Genomic DNA, 6,096 nt, shown 5'->3' on the forward strand with positions numbered 1-6,096 from the left:
CATTAAGCTGTAGGAATACGTACTAAAGTACAAAATGTACTACATTTGTATGTTTGTGTCCATTTAAGTCTCGCATTTCAGCCATTGAGAAAGGGCCTCTAGTTTTAAAATAACACACCACGTGATTACGTTGTGCAGCTGAGTCACGTGACCGCACAGCAACAAATCGCTGCAGAGCTGGGTAAAGGGGGCGGAGCAAAGTGTGCGCAGGAGAGGAGTCGAGCAGAGAGAGCTGCTTTTTCGTGAAACGGGAGTAAAGTAGTGAACTTACAGGATGATATACAACTACCTACTTTTTAATCGATATCTGCATCGATCTACCCACCGTTGTCTCTTGGATTGTAGCTGAGATCATCACGAACCACGTGGGTCTCAGCTTCCTGATCTGTTAATTGTGTTTGGAAAGGCTTCTAGCTTAATCACAGAGTTCTCTCATTCGTGGGCTCATCTAAAGGTAAGCACGGAGCTAACTTTAATGTGGTTTTAGTTTATGTTGAGTTTCTCTGGTGAGAATAATAGATTGCTTAGTATACACTGAAGTTAGAGAGACTGTAGAGTTTGTGATTGCTTGCAATATTATAATATGGCGGTTGCTAAAATGTCACACCATTCAAGCATTCTGAGAACGCGTGGCAAGCGGTACTAGCGCACGCAGGCTTTCAATTGAAATCAGTTACAGAGCAATAAAAAGAAACACAAAAAACGGCAAGAAGCTGTTGTATTATTAACTGCAAGCCAAGAACACTCCAGCTCACATGTTAGTCTGCTCCAAGCATTTCCACAAAGGTCAGTGTTTTGTAGTAGTTAATACGTCATTTTTCATAACATAATTGGTGATATAGGTTACAAGCAAGTCTGGCGCTGAACAGAAATTGTCGCGCTATGCTCCTTTGCTCCTTTAACCGTTGAGGTTAAAGGTCCTATTAATAAACGGTAAACGAATGTGTATTTATGACGACGAATTGTGATACTAGTAAACTTACCTTTGTTCCTACGATGTTCTTTCGTTCTACACGGTGCATTTCAAGGTCCTGTACCAATCCGTCGGTAAACTGTATACCTGGGCTTGTTGCAGTGACCTGAAGTTACTAAAAACTTCATGAGTGTATGCACTCACTCCAAGAACCATATGATTATAAATATGAGTGTGCATTGTAAAATCTAATTAGTTCCCAGAAGTCAAAAAAATGGATCAAGTTAACTTAAGATGACCAAGTTAGGGCAACTTACTCATTTTGAGTATGCTGGACAGGCTTGTTAGTTCCCAGAACTCAAAGAAAATACGTAAACTCGTTGCCAAAAAAAAACTAAGTAGAGCTTACTAAAGATGACTGTTAGGACAACTTATACATTGCAAGTCTGCAGTATTAAGAATAACTTGATATTTCTGACTGTACAATACTAATTGTTTACCTACTGACAAACATTTCAAGTTCAACTAAATGAAAAAACAATTTGTGGTAACGTGAATATGATTAAAAATAATTAACAACACTTTTTGTAATGATGTTAAAATCAGCCCAACTTTTATTTTCAAACACAACAAAGTATAACAGCCAACATACTGGACACTGTTCTGCTGAACAACAAACAATTATATTGCCATCACTGTTATAATCTTACAATGAAACAAAGTCTCAGATGTAATTATTCTGAAAATAAGTTTAGGCCTACCACAAGTTTGTTTTGTACTTACAGTACTTATATAATCAAAATAAAAATATTTATTGTTCTGTCACAAGTGCAGTCTCTAATTTAAACAACACATTTGTTTTTCATTCCAACACATGAGCTGGAATGTTGTAACATTTTAAGGATGCTTGTTTCCAGTCCAGGCATTACTGCCTGAATGACTGTCATGGATCGAGATGATCCAAATGTAGGTCCAGAAGAAAGTCTTTAACTTCCCTTCAGTACAGTGGCAGTGGATGTGGGTTGGAGATGCAGTGAGCTTAAACCTGCAGGCGACCATCTGTGACGGAGAACTCATCTCTCCTGTTGTCCTGCAAGCAAACAATCATATTTTATGAAACATGAACTTAATTGCTTTCTTAAAACTTTTTTTTTTCTGCATTTGGTATAGAACAGACTCCAATTTAGACAATCTCAGGCTCCCTCCCCACCGGAGAGGTGACATTTAATGTCCCAATTGTCAGCCTGGATAGCCGTGACCTCCACCCAGCATACAATATCATGTCATGAAAGCATCATTTTAAAAAGGGCTATGCAAACATGGCCAATAACTTTTATTCTAATGATGTGCAAAATGATTTGGGCACAAAACTGGAGTGCAAAATTAAAACCAATGGAAGATGGACAAGAAAAGCTCAAAGCCATCAGGTGCTCAGTTTAGAAAAAATATAAAAGAAGAGGAGGAGAAACGAGCAAAAGAAACAGGTAAGCACATGTGTCATTGGATAATGGCAGGTCATCCTGAAACAATCAGAATAAGAGTACTTTATTAATCCCTAAGGAAATTATGTGGATTACAGTTGTTCTAAGAAGAGTAAGGTTAAAAGAGTCTATAAGGGCAAGAAAGTCCTTGACCAGTGGGTCCAACTCACAGCAAACATGGATATTAAAATCACCAGTGATAAGAATACAGTCATAGCTTACAAAATGATTTCCTAGAAAGTCAGCGAACTCGATGATAAAATCCTTATTGAATTTTGGTGGACCATATACCACCGCACAGAGAGTCGGCGAGGAGCAGAGAAGCTCAAGTAGTTGCACCTCAAAGCTAGAGAATATGGCAGGGGGAAGCGGTCGCACACAGAATTTATTTTCAAAAACTGTGACTAGCCCTCCACCTCTGCGATCAGCAGAGTTCATTTCGGATCACGGTTTTAAAGTCACGGATCGGATCAATTTTTGGATCAGCAAAAATAGAAAAAAAAAGACAAAAGTTCTACTCACCGTTTACTTATTTAAGTATTTTTTGTCTATTAAAAAAACATTCAACTGAAGACTCATTCCACGCACTTATATAAAAACAAATTAAGGTGCAATATGGACATTATGGATCAAGCTGGGCAGCCTCTGCATCCTTTGCACACGGCCATAAACAACCAGAGAAGTCTGTTCAGTGACAGGTTGCTTCTCCCAAAGTCAAGGACCAGCAGACTTAAAAAGTCCTTTTTCCCACACGCCATCAAACTGTTTAACTCCTCGCTGGAAGGGAAACGGGGACAGAGGAGGGGGGAACAAGTAGCTGTAGTGCCTTTTCACTGTGCAATAGTTTTTGTTAATATCCAACGGTGTAATAGACTCACAATACTTGAAATGTGCCGTTCCCTTGTATTCTTATTCCTATTTATTCTATTTATCCCTTTTGTATTCTCTGTATTTATAAATGTGTAAACATGGTGTATTTCTGCTCACATTCTGCAACTTCTGTCGGTGCTGTGCTACTGGAAACTGAATTTCAGTTTGAACCCACCCGAGGGATGAATAAAGTTTCATCTAATCTAATGTAATCTATATAGGGCAATGCAGGGCTTTGTATCTACCACTCCGCTGTGATATAATGAGCAGTCACGGTCACGTGGCTTTCCGTAGCGCTGGAGCTCCACCCATTTGTATTTAGAGCAACAGTAGTTAGGGCAGTAAAGGGCTGCCCAGTCCGCAAACTCCTCTGCTCCGCTACTTGGACCGCTAGCACTGACCATAACTACCGCTTCACAGACTGACCGCACCATACGCATACTTTTTTTTCTTTTTCGAATCTTCGGATCACGTGCGTACCGAACCATGGAGTGGGATCGGTTCGGATTTCGGATCAACCGTGATCCGTTGCACCACTAATCTCCAGTCCCCGCTATTGCTGTTGCTCAAATGCCTGTGTGATGTTAGAGACTGGCTACTGCACAACTCCCTCACCCTTAATGAAAACAAAACAGAAATTATCATCTTTGACAGTCACATGCCCTTGAAACAGCTATCGGAGACCTTAGGATCCTATGCCAGTCATCTATCGTTTACTGTCAGAAACCTTGGAGTAGTGCTGGATAGTTTCCTCAAATTAGATAAGGAAGTGGCTGCAGTGGTGAAAACCAGCTTCTATCAACTGTGCCAAATTTCTAAGGCAATGCCCTACTTACGACACAATGACCTTGAAAAGCTCATTCATGCTCTCGTAACTTCAAGATTGGACTACTGTAATTCTCTTTATTTAGGCCTCCAACTTTCCCTCATCCAACGCCTGCAATTAGTCCAGAACGCCGCAGCACGCCTTTTAAGCGGCACCAGAAGACATGACCATGTCACACCCACCCTCGCCAACCTTCATTGGCTTCCTGTCAAATACCATATCGTTTTTAAAATTCTTTTATACACTTTTAAAATTTTAAATAACCTGGCACCCAGTTACTTGATCGACCTCCTTGATCTATACATCCCCACGGGAGCACTCAGATCCTCTAACCAGGGGCTCTTAATGCAACCAATGTCTCGTCGGAAGACTAGGGGGGATCGTGCTTTTGCTTTTGCCGCACCAAAACTTGCCGTTTGATGTCCGTGCGTCGGAATCCATCCAATCCTTCATATCACGGTTAAAAACCCATCTGTTTAAGCGCTTGCCTTCCAAAAAACTTAGTTTTTAACTTTTCCCCGGTTCATACTTGTTGTCATGTCACCATTCTATAACTGTATTTCTTTTGCTGACAATTGTAATTCCTGCTCTTTTATTGCTGTAACCCACAAATGCGGCTCGTCTGTGAAGCACTTTGATGTACTCGAGACTTTTAAATGTGCTATAGAAATAAAATTGAAATTGAAATAATTGCTCAGCTACATTTTCAAAAGAATGCAAAAGCACTGACATATATTTTTTCTTCCTATGATAGCCCAACGGGCAGGGCTGAGATAGATTTTGGTAGCCCAACTGGAAAAATCGCTAGCCCCGGGACATCGGGCTAGCGATTTCGCGAGCCCTGCAGGTGTAACTATGAACTATTTTCAGTTGCAGATGATAAAGGATTCAGAAAGTTTATTCATGCAGGCCCATATTACAGAGAATATGAAGCTTCTTTTTTTCATATTTTCATTTATATTTAATTGTGTTGTGGTTTGCAGTGTTTTCTGTTGTTTCATTTTAAATTTGTTTAAAAGGAAAAAGCTGAAATTTTAAATAGTTACAAGTTGAACTGTGACTAGTTGGTTTTTGTATTATAAGATTTATATATACATATATATATCAAATATATTTTTTTATATATTTAATATAACAAAATATAACAACATAATTTAATATAACAATTTTTTTTTTTTTTTTGCTGAGTAACAGGAGCAGAACAGTCTGTTGGAGCACCAGAGGAACAATTTCAGTCATTTGGACTCAGCTCAGCCACTACAGAGGAAACAATGTCTTCAACACAAAAGGTGAGAAAAATATCACAGTTACACTGTTATTGAAGCTGTGTGTTCAGCTGCTTGGTTTTTAAAAACCCATTAACAGCAGCTTTATCTTTTCCATCCTGGGCTCCTCCATATGTATACAGAATCTACATTCAAAATGAGAAACCACAGAAAATACAAAGATCATCTTTTATGTACACACATTGAAACAACAAGATCATCAGTTGAACTCAAAATGTTTTTATGAAATAAAAGATTTTCTCCACTGATCAATATTTCCTAATGTCATTTTAATTATACCTCTCATTGTGTCACATCATTGTAATGTGATACTATCACCAGAAGGTGGTGGTAACACACCAACAATGTGTTTGTTGACGTGTTTGATTCCAGTGATGGAGGGAGTTTCAGTATGTTCCATGACTGCATTTCACTCACTGCCTCTGTTTGTATCTCTGTCACTGCAGGACCAACATGGAGGGAGAAGTCAGCGCTCTCAGGAGGCCGACAAACCTCACAGAAGAAAGGGAGAGAAAACGTACAGCTGTGATGAGTGTGGAAAGTGTTTTACCCGGGCAGAAAACTTAAAAACACACCAAGTCATCCACAGTGGAGTTAAAGCGTACAGCTGTGAGTTCTGTGGAAAGTCTTTTATCCAGGCTGGAGACTTAAAAAGACACCAAGTCATCCACAGTGGAGTTAAACCTTACAGCTGTGACTTGTGTGGAAAGTCTTTTGCCC

At 39.5% G+C, this 6,096-nt stretch overlaps 1 long non-coding RNA gene across 1 annotated transcript; it reads left to right on the top strand.

Moving 5' to 3' along the window:
• Nucleotides 1-201: 201 nt before the first annotated feature.
• LOC120438272 lies at nt 202-5,883 on the top strand. The gene is made up of 3 exons (XR_005611756.1): nt 202-454; nt 5,285-5,379; nt 5,823-5,883. It is a non-coding gene; the product is annotated as an uncharacterized LOC120438272 (long non-coding RNA).
• The last annotated feature ends 213 nt before the right edge of the window (nt 5,884-6,096 follow it).

The sequence above is a fragment of the Oreochromis aureus genome, linkage group 3 (assembly GCF_013358895.1).
Source record: "Oreochromis aureus strain Israel breed Guangdong linkage group 3, ZZ_aureus, whole genome shotgun sequence".
Lineage (NCBI taxonomy): Eukaryota > Metazoa > Chordata > Actinopteri > Cichliformes > Cichlidae > Oreochromis > Oreochromis aureus.